Consider the following 12,006-nt stretch of genomic DNA (forward strand, 5'->3'; position numbering starts at 1 on the left):
AATTCCCCAGTGCATTGTTGTGAGGAGCTTGAAAATGAATACCCTAACATATTCTTTTCATGCCCCCAAACATTACATTGCTCATATAGAACCTAGATCAGGGAATGATGTAGCTTTCAAGCCACACTACAGAGGAAGGCTCTTGACACCAACAGGAAAATCACTGGAAGTCATTACTATACACAATATTATTGATTATATTGGCATAATTTGGAACAGCATTAAGGCTACTAATTATTGTTAGAAAAATATTTATACTGTGAAAAATTTCTCATGCTGTTATAAAAAACATAAAAAAAAACACTGTTAAAAACATAATGCAGATTTCTTGGTAAATAAGAGGGGGAGTAGGCTATCATGATATGGAGCAAGAAGACATGCAAGAAATTTTGGTAGAGAAAGCAGTAGAACTCACCAATGAAGACCTGGACAAGCTGACATAGAAAAAGGCGTTGGAATCAGTAGTGACAATGACAGCAATCTTGGCTTAAAGTTCTAAGAATTAGAATGGAATTCCATGTTTTTGCTGTGTGTGAGTATGTTTATTGTGTGCATATGTTTATGTATAACTGAAAAAGTTAAAGAATTCAATCATAGCATAGTTGGCTATGTTAACAAAAATGCTATAATTGAAATTGCTTTATTATAAAGAAGTATTGCATATCATTATTTGAAAGCAATATTTGTATTAAATAAGGAATTGTTACACAGAAACACACATAAAACATCACCAGAGGCTCAAAAGAATCTAATCCCTTATTTCCCCTAGCAATAATGGCTTAGAATTTTTTTATTCAGTGTTCACAGTAGCTTTATAGAATATAACTACCATGAATGATGAAAACTGATTGAATACTATTTCCTTTCCTATTGCTTACAAACATGTTCAAATCTCTCCTATCTTTAAAATGACCTTCCCCGGGGGCAGCTAGTGGCACAATGAATAGAACACCAGCCCTGAAATCAGGGGAACCTGAGTTCAAATCTGATCTCAGATACTTTACACTTCCTAGTTGTGTGACCCTGGACAAATCACTTAACCCCAATTGCCTCAAGAAAAAAATTACCTTCCCTTAAACTGTAATTTTATGTCATTTCCCTTTATTGCTAAACTTCTGGAAAGAGTAATTAAGGCCACTTACGACCCAGTCTCTAACATCATTCTGTTACTGAAATTGCTCTTTTAAATTTGACCTTTGACCTCTTATTGCCATATCTGAATATTTTCATTTGTAGTATCTCTATTAAAAGTTGTCAGTGGCATAGTGAAGAAAGAGCCAGTCAGAAAAATTGGTTTAACAATCTTGAGTGTAACACATATTTTCCATGTGACCCTAGGCAAACTTGTAGTGGTCTAAAAAGCTCTAAATTGCAGAGAAGAGTGTTCTTGTATTGGTAGGTACATTGCCAATATTTATATAGTACTTTAATATTTCCAAAACACTTTACATACATTATCTCATTTTGTCCTCATGAATAACCCTGGGAAGATTGTGCCACTCTAATTCCCATTTTATAGATGAGGATCCTGAAGTACAGAAGTCAAATGTCTTTTCTCTGGATGACTCAGTTACTAAAGTCTGAAAAGAACTAAGTTCTTCCTCACATGAGTTCCTACACTCTAGTCACCACACAACTTAGAGATAGATAAAATATTTACTAAGTACTTACTTTGTAACAGATATTGGTAACCATTTGGGTTACAAATACAAGCAAACAAGGCAGTTCTTCCTTCAAGGAACTTACATTTTAATGGAGTAGACAGTACATAAAAGAGAAATGAAAATGGGGGGGAATGTCAAGAGAGAGGTGGAGAAATCTGCACATTGAGTCAAGATGGGAGTGAAGTAAATTTTGCTGAGACTCCTTGTGATAAATGATGGACCTTGACTAGTTACCAACTAAGAGAGCAAGGCTCCTGAAGACTAGAACATTAAGAAATTCAGTTATATAGGGAGTTTATTCATGCAGGAAATCTCACTTCACCAAAATCACTTAAACCTATTCCTTCTTATCCTTATTACAGCTTTTACCATCTTGACCTGTTGCTGAAGTAGGTATTTCTGGGCAGGAATCTCTTTAACTCCCAGTCTTGTCTTGAGAAAAACATTAAAATGATGGCTATGTGTCAGTTTTTCCTGCTCCGTGTACTCTATCAGTCCAGTGACAGTGGCTTCTTTGCTATTCCTCACACATGACCTCCCTCTCCTGACTATAGTATTTTCTACTACTTGTGCCTAGAATTCTTTTCCTTCCCATTTCTGTCTCTCAGCTTCCCTGACTTTTTTTTCCCCTACGTCTCAGCTAATGTCCTTCCTTCTATGAGAAGTCTTCCCCAGGTTTCTCTAATCTTAATCTGCTTTTTCTGATTGTCTCTAAAAATCCTGTACATGTTTTGTTTGTGCGCTTTATTTGCATGTTGTTGTCCTCATTAGACTCTGAACTCCTTGAGAGCAGATCCTGTTTTTATTTTTGCCTTGTTTTGTATGTTTAGGACTTAGCATACTGCTTGCCACATACTAAGGACTTATTAGTTGCTAATTGTAATTTTGACTGCATAGTCTTATACAGATGAACCTCTGTTCTCTATCTTTTCAACGATGATTGAGTCATTTTTGTACAAAATATTATATATTATATATATATGTATGCGTATATATATATATAAAACACATATATATATACACACACACAAACTATTGATATATTGTAATTGAGTTCAGGAATTATATTATTCTTTCAACTATACATGTCTAAATTCATTTGACAACCTGTTCTGAGAGATTTTATCAGTTAAATAATGATTTTTAAGTGACTTTTACAAAACATGGTTTCTTAAAAGCATGGTTTCCCTAGACTCTGTCATAAATGGAAAACCAACTTTAATTTTTAAAAGTAACTACTTCTAAATTAAGTATCAGCCTTGTGGTATATATGAGTCTCAAAATTAAGGCCCTGAAAAGAAAGAAAACTTCTAGAAAGGTAGAAAAAGGGTTTTCTAATTTTGTCTGGGACACTCAGAATTTAACCTTAGTCATGAAGTTAGCATTTTACTTGAGTACTTGAACATTTAAAAACACTTTTATTCATATATTAGTTATACTTTACTATGATTTTTCATGACCTTGACATGACCCTGTGTTTTTGAAAGATTTTGCCAACAAAGTGCAAGTTCTTCTAGCTTTAGATGATATGAGACTTTAAAGAAGGATCAAGTGATGCATGCCTGTTTTTCAAGGACCAGGCCAGAGGCATTCGTTACCACTTTAGTCATTATTTTGAACTTTTAGGATATATCACTGCTTACGGACTCAGAGGGGATGTGCTCTGTATCAAGGAGAGTACTTATACAGGTGAAATAACAAATCCTTGGAATGTTCTTGAATAAGTCTCAAAGATGGTAGGGCATATCCTTCATTGGTACAACTTACAGACTTAACCGTGCCATCTCAACCTGTGTGATTCTTATGCATTTTTAAAAATAAATCCTTGAAAGAAATATCCAACCCAATGAATATTCTTTAAATGTTTCATTGGATAACCATACAGCACTTGGGACATCTGTGGTTTGTTGCTCTTGTTTTACCTTTTTATGGTCATATATATGTTTAATGCTGCCTTTTCCATTTCTTTCTACATAGAAATTTCTATTGATGTTATGCTGTAATATTAATCTTTCCAGTTGTATTTGAGTCATTTGTGATTTTGATTCTTTTTATATGATGGTGTTATGAGATATTCAGACATGTAGTAGTATCTCTGACAAAATTGATTTCATTTTTAAAAAGCTTTTTGAACAAGTTGCAAGCAATAATCAAAAGCAATGTGAAGTTTTTAAAATGCAATCTGTGATAGGGTCAATATCTGCCATGATCTATCCCTTGTCCATTCTTTATCATTCCCTCTGTTCTTTTATAGATTAAATTAGGTTTTTTCCCCTCAAAAAAAGGCTATGAAGCTCATGTGCCTTCTTGGAAGTTTCCTGATGACCTAAAGAAATATAAGAAGCTTCCTGTGTGAAATAAAGGACTAAGTCACAATTCTGAATGGAGAAAAGATAGGGTCACCTGTCTACCTAAGTTAAATGTTGTATTCTTGTTGTCTTTTTTATGCTATAGCAAAGTTAACTGGTTGGATATATCCATGAGTATGTTTCATTTCATTCCTGTCTCAAATATGAACTACCACATATGTCTGATCAGTTATACCCTGTTATATAGTCCAAGTCAGATTAATTCAGTTTTTCTGTCTGATTGCTGTCTTTTCTACCCACTCTCCCCTCTTTTATTGGATTAACTCAGTGACCTGCCCATTCAAATGTTTCTTATAGTGTCACTATTCTCTCTCTCTCTCTCTCTCTCTCTCTCTCTCTCTCTCTCTCTTTCTCTCTCTCTTTGTATGTCTGTCTGTCTCTCTCGATTTGTGTGTGTGTGTGTGTGTGTGTGTGTGTGTGTGTGTCATTGTCTTTTAAAGGGCTGTGAATCTCAGTGGAGCCCCTGAAATGTTAACAGAGCTTGGTATATCTAGTTTCTCTTCAAACAGGAGTACGATAAGATCTCACTGCCTTGTAGAGATTTCCCTCTTCCATTTGGACTTTATGGAAGATAAACACAGGAATTAGGAGTCATCAGGAATCTGGATTACCATTATTCAACTCCAAATCTGATATGTATTAATTGTGTTACCCTAGAGAGGTCAGATTTTCAAGGTACTTCTCTAAGAAGATAAATAGCAGAATATTTCCTGATCTTCATTGGGAGAGGAAATGTCAATTACTGAATACCTTATATAAGCTGGGTAAGCCTGCTAGATTCTAGAAATACAAATACAAAAAAAAAACAATCTTTGCCTGTAAGAAGCTTATATTCTCTTGAGAAAAATAGTGAATACACATATAAATATATACAAAATAAATATAAAATAATTTTGGAGAAACATGCTTTAATTTAGAAGAGGATAGGCCTCCTATAGGATGTGGCTCTTGAACTGAATTAGGAATTATGTTAAGGATTCTAAGAGGCATAGGTAGGAAGGAATTATTCTGGGCCTGGGGGCTGGGGCTGGGACAATCAGTACCAGAATGAAAGATGGAATACCTTGTGTGAAGAACATCATCAGCCAGTTAATAGTATGTAAAGTGGAATTTGGAGGCAATAAATCTGGAAAAAGTAGTCTGGAATCAGACTAAGACAGGCTTTTAAATAAAGAGCTAAGAGTTTGTATGTAATCATGGAGCAATGAGGAGTACTGGAACTTCTTGAGCAAGTATGACAGAGTCAGAATTGGGCTTTAGTACTGTCATTTTGGCAGTTGTATAAAGAATGGATTGGAAAAAGGATAGTTTTGAGAGAGGGGAAAGTCAGCTAATAAACATATTAAGCAGAATGTCAGCATACCAAATCCTAGGAATACTGAAGTCAAGACAATCTTTACCCTCAAGGAACTCACAATTGAACAGAGGAGAAAACAAGAAACAGATGTACAAACAAGCTATGTACAGAATAAATAGGAAATAATTAAGAGAGAGAGAGAAAATACTGAAATTAAGAGCAATTAGGAAAACAGGGAAAAAATTCCAGGCATGGCAGACAGGCATCTAAAAGCTCAGAGCAGCCAAGAGATTGAATGGAGGCTAAACTGAAGCCTGAATTTGAAATATCTTCAAAATATATGTTTAAAATGTCCAACAAGCAATTGTTAATGAGGTTTGGCATTTTTGGAAAGAGAATAGAGCTGCATATGTGATAATTGAAACCTGAAGTTGAGAGGTCAGCAAGGACAGTATGTATAATGAAAGGGAAAAAAAAAAAAAAGATCAAGCTATGAGTATACTCTCATTTAATAGGTGAAATATGGATAATGCTCTATCAAAGGCTACTGAAGGAGTGGCCAAATGAGTAGAGAAGAACTAAGAGAGAAGAGCTGTATGATAACATAACCCTTAAAGGGAAACGTGTGTAAGAGAAGAGGGTGGTCAATTAGTTCATAAGAGAACCAGAGTTGTTTGACCTAGACTAACTATTGAAGGAAGCCACAGGAGAATTGGGAGCCATGGTGAAAAATATGCATTGGTAATTAACATGTTTTTGCAGCTAGACATAAATCCTGTTGTTTATTTCCAATATTGTTTTCTACTTTTTGATGTTATGTACATATTAATATTTAGTATTAAAGTTAATATCATATTTATTCTACTATTCTATTTTTAGTGCTGTTTTTTCCCCTACTTTCAGAATGATAGAAAACTTTGATGAATGTTTACTTTTTAATTTCAGTTTACCTAAAGCAAACATTCTTCTATCAACATTTTGATAATATTATTGAAAGGAAATTAATTACTTTCTTTGTTGATATGATTCTCAGTGAACTTTGAAAAATTTTGATAATTATTTTAATAAAAGGAAATCTCTGAACCAGTTCAAAAGTGACAGAGTAGCATAAAAATACTTCCATGAAATTTTACTACTAGCTAATTTAAAAGCTCTAGTACCAGCAAGATCAGATATTTTTCTGGCAATTGTTGATGGGAATTCAGTTTTTCATTTTGATGTGAAAAATTATGAAAATCATCTAGGTTATATGAAACACAGTTTTATATTTCATATTCCCTTAAGAATTGGTGGCATTAATTAGAAAACCTGTGCTTTTTGTCACTCAATAGATTTTACCCTGATAGATTTTTGATTTGCAAGACATCCAAGGAAGAGCAGTTTTAGAATGTTAAGTTATTGGTTATTATCATTTACAGAAATTTTTAGAGGAATTTTACATAGACTTTTGAAACAGTTTTCCTTTGGTTCATTGTTTATATAAATAATAATAGAAATGAGAAAAGTAAGAGATTTCTAATTATTGAATTTTTTATTAATACTTTATATTTCCATTGTGTTTCATTTTCATTACTTTATAAAAATACAATTAATAACGATATAAGCCTGAAATTAATTTTCATTTTTTTCTATTTAAAATTTTCCTTCTTTTATTTTTATTTTATTTTCTTGTTTCCATACTATATTAGTTTCATTTCAACCATTCTTTTTTTTCTTTTTGGTTGTACCATTAATGTGCTCATTTTTAGGAAATAATTTAGAGGTAGAAGGGACCTTAAAGGTCATCTGATTCACACATTGTTAATCTGAGGGCTATGAACATTATTTTTTAAAAATATTGTAAGACATGCATTTTGGTATAATTTATTTTCCTTCTAATTCTATGAATTTCAATTAATAAATTTCAAAACATTATTCTGAGAAGCCATCCATAGATTTCACCAGACTGCCAAAGCAGTCCATACCATTTTTAAAGCACATGGATACATCAGACCAAGCATGTTTTTATTCTTCTCCAGGCTATCCTCTTGACTCTCATGGACTTTCTGACATTTTCTCATGGCACATATGCCCCCACAACCTTCTTTACGCTGAAAGGTCATTTTGCCCCTGGAATGGAAGTAACTCTTATATTGCTGAACTCTAACATTAAAGAGCTCACATAACATTTGACAAAAGAGGAAAATTAAACCAGTTTGGATATTACGATTAAAGGGTGACAATAAGATAATTTTATAAATTCATTAAAAAAACTAATGTGAAGATAGAAATTTCATTTACCTGATAATTTTAATATGTCTGCTATGAGTATATATTGCAGGAAAAAAATTAGAACATTTATATTGGATATTTCATATCATCCCCAAAGTTTATAAAGTCTTGGGCAAGAAATTGAAGATCTTATGTTTAACATTGCTGCCAATTGAATATAAGGATTTCAGAAAAACCATAGAGATTTAAAAATGGAAGAATGGATTTTGTAGACAGTGTTTAAGAAATGGGATTGAATTTTTGGACCCTGACTAAAAAGATAGGAATGAAAGACCACCAACAAAGGAGAGAGTACAATTAACAAGAGTTAGTAAGAATATATTTGACTAGGTCTTACATTTAATCAAAATTTGTAGGAATAGAGAGAAAGAAAATAGTTTATGTGTGTTTATCAAGCTATATACTATATATCAGTGGTTTATTTTTTTAAAAATTCAAGGTACAAGTATTTTTAAAAATTCATCTGTCCCTCCCATTATGTCTTTCCTTGCCCTGTTGAGCAAATTAAAAAAATAAAAATTGACAAAACAGATCAATAGGAACCCCATCTTAATTCTTTGAGGCCATTGTTTATGTTTTGATGTCTTAGAATGAGTGTAAATAGCATTTGTTTTCTGTTCCGGATCAAAACTCTGAGTCTTCCTCTTCCAGGTTGATATCTTTGTGATGATAAATTGAGTCATCTTTTATCTCATATCTTGCCAAGACCTTAGTCAGACTGAGATCTGTGAAACACTTTAGTTTAGAAAGACCAAGGTTAGCCACTGTACTGTTGGCCATCACTAGTGATCTTGATCTTTGTCTTGCCACTGGACTTTGGTGACTGAAGGAGAAAGTGAGACTGATAACTTTGTGCAGCTCTTCCTCACTTATATTAGTTCACAGTTAAGTCAAGACAGCATATTCATGATGTCATTGATCTTCAAAAACAGAAGAGAAGAGGCAGCTAGGTGGTGCAGTGGATAGAGCACCAGCCCTGAAGTCAGGAGGACCTGAGTTCAAATTTGGCCTCAGACACTTAACACATCCTAACCGTGTGACCCTGGGCAAGTCACTTAACCCCAATTGCCTCAGCAAAAAAAAAAAAAAACAGAGGATAAACAACAACATACTTGTTGGAGTGCCTTCTGCCCCAAGATGAAAAAATTCGATTATGTAAATTTGTTTTATTTCTTAATTTGGGCTTTAATTTTTTTCAAAAATACATGAACCATGACATCAATTGCTATATTTGTTCTGAGTTTCACCCTTGAAAAGATGATTATCATTCTCTGGCTTTGATTTTCATCCTCAAGGAAGAACTGGTTGCTGGAGTAGAGGAACTCTTGGGGACCTTGAGGACAACTAATCCTTTTATTTTTGAGTTTGTGATACAGAACAAGATAATCAGGCAAAAGCTAATACATATCATAACATAGATTTGGGGAAAGTGGATTTCACAGAAGGCTAAAATTTGACAATCTCTTAGCCCCGACATTCTCAAAAATGAAATTCTGCACAAATTTTGACTCCCTTCTCTGTTTTTCTTCATTTTCTTACACTCCTTTTTTATTCCCTAACATTTAGAAAAAATACTGCTATCAGTATATTCTTTTGACTAACATAAAAACAACAGAAGAGTTGGTTTTAGTGCTTTAAAATACCATTGACTTCTTCAGAAAGAATGACTGAGGTTGAAGCCAGTATTTCAGCAAATGGCACCACTAGTGACTGTAGCAGAAAGTGATAATCTGAGTGAAACTTCATCCAAAGACGACAACCAGAAATCATTAAACAAGACCTTCAGACATATAGCAAAATTGTTTTTCCCAAGATTGTGTGGATAAAATAACAGACAAAGGCAAAGGCTGTAGCTCTGTAGGTTTTTTGGCAGCCTATAAACTGTACAAAAAACTCTTAACAATCCTGAATGCCAGTGGGTTCGTGCACAATGACAAAAATATAAATTCAGACTTCCTATTGATTTAGGGATGAACATAATTTGTAGGAGATATTGAAATAGGTGTGAACACTTAGATCATGCAGTCTAATCTTAGAATAACAGAGAACAGTGGATGGTCCTATACATGGGAAGGATATTACCTTTGCTTTTGTGTCCACCACTAGCTTGCATCACTTGTGGGTCTTGGGGTTACATATTTATATTCCTTTGTGCTACATTAATAGAGATCAGATTTTTAACCTGTTTTGCAAAGAAAGCCATTTTTTAAAACTTTTTTTTTTAAAGGTAACAATAACCTGTTATCATCTTCAAAAGGATCTCTATCATGGTGTGTCAGGAAATGCTTAGTCCAGCATTTATTCTGCCATTATTGTTGATAAGAATAATAAAAGATCTGGGCAGTTAACAGATTGGATAAAAGAATAAAAATCCTCAAGGGTCTTAATAAATTACAATATTGGACTTCTCTGATGTCTAATTTTACAATATGGAGAAGGGAGATATGGCCAGACAGTGCTTTGTCAGTAAAAGGTCTAGTGTTTTTAGTGGACTGCAAGCTGTGTGTGTGTGTGTGTATACACATACATATATAATATAATCTTGGGCTGAATTGAGAGGCATAATATCCAGGAGTATGGAGTTTATAGCTTTAGCTGTACTTTTCCACTATCAGATACATCTGAAATATGGTGCTAAGTTCTAGGCACTTTTAAGATTAACAGTGACAGGTTGGGCAGTCAGGTCAGTGAAGGAGCCTGAGAGTACTCCATATGAAGATTACTTGAAAGAACCCATGGTTGCTTAGCTTTGATAAGAGATGTTGTGAGTAAACATGATAGTTTGATTTAAAGTGTGTGAAGGACTGCAGTATAGCAGAGGGATTAGTTTTATTTTGTTTTGCCCCATTAGATAGAACTAACAGCAATAGGTAGAAGTAAAAGGGATCATTTGGCTTGCTTTAAGGAACAATTGTTAATTTTCCTAACAATTAGAGCTATCATAAAGAAGGGAATGAATCGCTTTAGGAAATAGTAGATGCCCCCTCTCTAGAGGTCTTCATATAAAGATTATTTGTTGGAAAGGGGATTTTTGTTTAGGTATGATTTAGACTCAAAGGGCTTCTAAAATCCAGTCAGATATTTAATTTAAAATTAAATTCGAGGAAATATGTCAGGTGGCAGATTCTGAATTTTGAGGGAATATGTTAGGTGGTAGATGAACATTTCTCTTTTCCATTATTTGCTATAATATAACTTGAAAAGAAAAAAAAAGATGATTCTTTACATTTAAGATTTAAATTGTGGTTCAAAAATTCTTATTTAAATCTGATTTAAAGTTTCTGTCCTGTTCTGTCCAAATCAGTTTGGATTTATAAAGTTATTCAAAAGAAATTAGGAAGCAGTTTCTAAAAGTTAAAATTTGCTGGGAAGTCACTGGGTGTTAATATCAAGTGGTTCATGCAATATAGTTCATTTTAAATTGTTTTTGAAGCCTTTTCTTCACAACAATCTTATGAGCTAGATTATGCAAATGTTATGTATTGTTGTACAGATAAGGAAATAGCCTCCAAGATTCTGATTTGCTGGTTGTAATGTGGCTAATTAAGTGGATGATCCCGGACTTAAATTCAGATTTACTGATTAAAAGTTCATTACTCTATTACACTATGCTACTATGATTGGATATAGCCTATTGGGGGAGGGGAGATGTTGAAAGGATGTGTTTCTCTATACTTTATAAGTAAATTTCATTTATGGATTTTAAAGGTATTTTGAATTATGTATTTTTCAACAATGGCCCTTTGGCTAAATTTTTACTCTTTGGATCATGTGGCCACAACAAAGAAAGCACTCCTTTGGTGAAATAGCCTATAGAATTATAGGCAGAGTGAGAAGAGATAAATAACTTCTTGAATCTGAACTTACAATTCTAGACATATCAAAGTTGTAATATTATCACTTTACAGAAGAGAATTTGATCTAAAATTTTAATTTCTTCCCAGGTACATTTAGATACAAGAAGACCCAGCAGGACCAGGAAGACCCTCTCTTTCATAACATCAATACTTATAAGGTAAGTTACATATAATGCCATAGGTTCTCTAATATTTATGGTCTTTATCTTTTGTTGATTTCACCAGTTATATATGTTAGCACACAAAATCTTGACAAACAGTTCCCTGATGTGTAGACAGAATAAAAGATGCCACTCTGCATTTTGTTTAACTACAAAATATTTAGGACTACAAATTCTCCAACTTGAATTTATTTTGTTTTATTGATGTCTTTTTTGTTGTTTTTACATCTTGTTTGTTTCTGAATATATCCTTCCCTCATTACCCTATAAAAAGTTAGGAAGAGAAAAAGAAAAACCATTGTATATAAACATACTCTTATCTGATGGCACATGAGACATTGCAGGCCATGTAGTCCCTTACTTTTTAAATGAAAAAGTAACATTTTC

General features: G+C 33.4%; 1 protein-coding gene across 5 annotated transcripts in view; it reads left to right on the forward strand.

Moving 5' to 3' along the window:
- The window catches only part of PJA2 (praja ring finger ubiquitin ligase 2), a 121,995-nt gene that overhangs the window by 14,469 nt on the left and 95,520 nt on the right, over positions 1–12,006 (forward strand). For all 5 annotated transcript variants that reach the window (XM_051994803.1, XM_051994801.1, XM_051994793.1 and 2 more), the window contains exon 2: positions 11,546–11,616. The gene's annotated coding sequence lies outside the window, so the exon portion shown is untranslated. The remainder of the gene's footprint in view (positions 1–11,545; positions 11,617–12,006) is intronic.

Source organism: Antechinus flavipes, chromosome 1, assembly GCF_016432865.1.
Source record: "Antechinus flavipes isolate AdamAnt ecotype Samford, QLD, Australia chromosome 1, AdamAnt_v2, whole genome shotgun sequence".
In the NCBI taxonomy this organism is placed as follows: Eukaryota; Metazoa; Chordata; class Mammalia; order Dasyuromorphia; family Dasyuridae; genus Antechinus; species Antechinus flavipes.